General features: G+C 61.9%; 1 protein-coding gene across 1 annotated transcript in view; it reads left to right on the top strand.

Annotated features, from left to right (window-relative positions):
• Nucleotides 1-1,046, top strand: part of CLIC5 (chloride intracellular channel 5) — a 92,898-nt gene that overhangs the window by 198 nt on the left and 91,654 nt on the right. The gene's annotated exons all lie outside the window — the stretch shown is intronic.

Genomic DNA, 1,046 nt, shown 5'->3' with positions numbered 1-1,046 from the left:
GGGGGGTGGGAGGGGGGGGAGACGGGGAGGAGCAGAGCGCCTGCGCACCCGCCGACCGGCCGGCCCCCAACGGCCATGAGCGGCGGGGGGAGCTCGTCGGGGGGCCGCCCTCCGCCTGATGCGATTGGCTGGGGGCCCGCTGGCGGGGGCTCCCATTGGCTCTAGCGGAGCGGACGTCGCGCTGTGAGACGTGAGGGGGTGCGGGGGGGGAGGGGGCTGAGGGGGTGCGGGGGGCGGCTGAGTGGGGGGCAGAGATGGAGAGGGCTGAGGGGAGGGAGGGCTGTAGGGAGCCATGGCGGGGGGGGAGGGCTGTGAGGGCTGTGAGGCAAGCTGTAGGGAGCCATGGGGGCCTGAGGTGAGGGGGGTTGTAGGGAGCCGTGGGTTGCTGAGGGGTGCTGTGGATGGCAGCTGTCACAGGCAGGGAGACATGGTGGGTTGCAGGGGAAGACAGGTTTTTATGAGAGGCACGTTAGGCCCCCCCTGCCCAGGCTGGGATGCGAGTGGCTTGGCCCCCAAGGTGGGACAGTGAGGCCTGCTGGCAAGGGGTCGGAGCTCGCTCGGGGCACAGGCTGTTTGCTGGGTCTGCTTGGGCGCCTTGCAGCTGCAGAAGGATGTCGTGGGGTCAGGCGAGGTGAGGCTGTGACAGGGTGCATTACTGGGAGTTGTGCTGTGTTTTCCCAGGATGCCTGTAACTTCTCTCCTTTGCAGGCGTCGCACCAGCCCCAGGCTGTGGCCTTTGCAAGGCCGTGGTGGTTGTCAGTGTGACTACAAATCTGTTCGCCGGAGCTCCTGCTCCCTTTTGGCCACACAGCTCTGAAAGTTGACTGTTCGTATTCTTTCCTGTGTATGACTTTTTTGTGCTCTCATGTGCCAATGCTGGTTTATCCTTAAACTTAGAATACATGCAGGGAATTGTGAATGTGTTGTTGAACAAAGTACTCTGAATGCTGGTACTGCTTTTAGGAAGGCAGTGTGTGCTATGATGGGTTGAGGACTGTTTTGGGCCCTGGTGTAGGTTTGCTTCATAAACTAAGGCAAATAATTAC

This window comes from Phalacrocorax aristotelis, chromosome 3 (genome assembly GCF_949628215.1).
Source record: "Phalacrocorax aristotelis chromosome 3, bGulAri2.1, whole genome shotgun sequence".
Taxonomy (NCBI): domain Eukaryota; kingdom Metazoa; phylum Chordata; class Aves; order Suliformes; family Phalacrocoracidae; genus Phalacrocorax; species Phalacrocorax aristotelis.
Note: the sequence above shows the minus strand (reverse complement) of the source record. Positions and strands in the feature narration are given on the sequence as shown.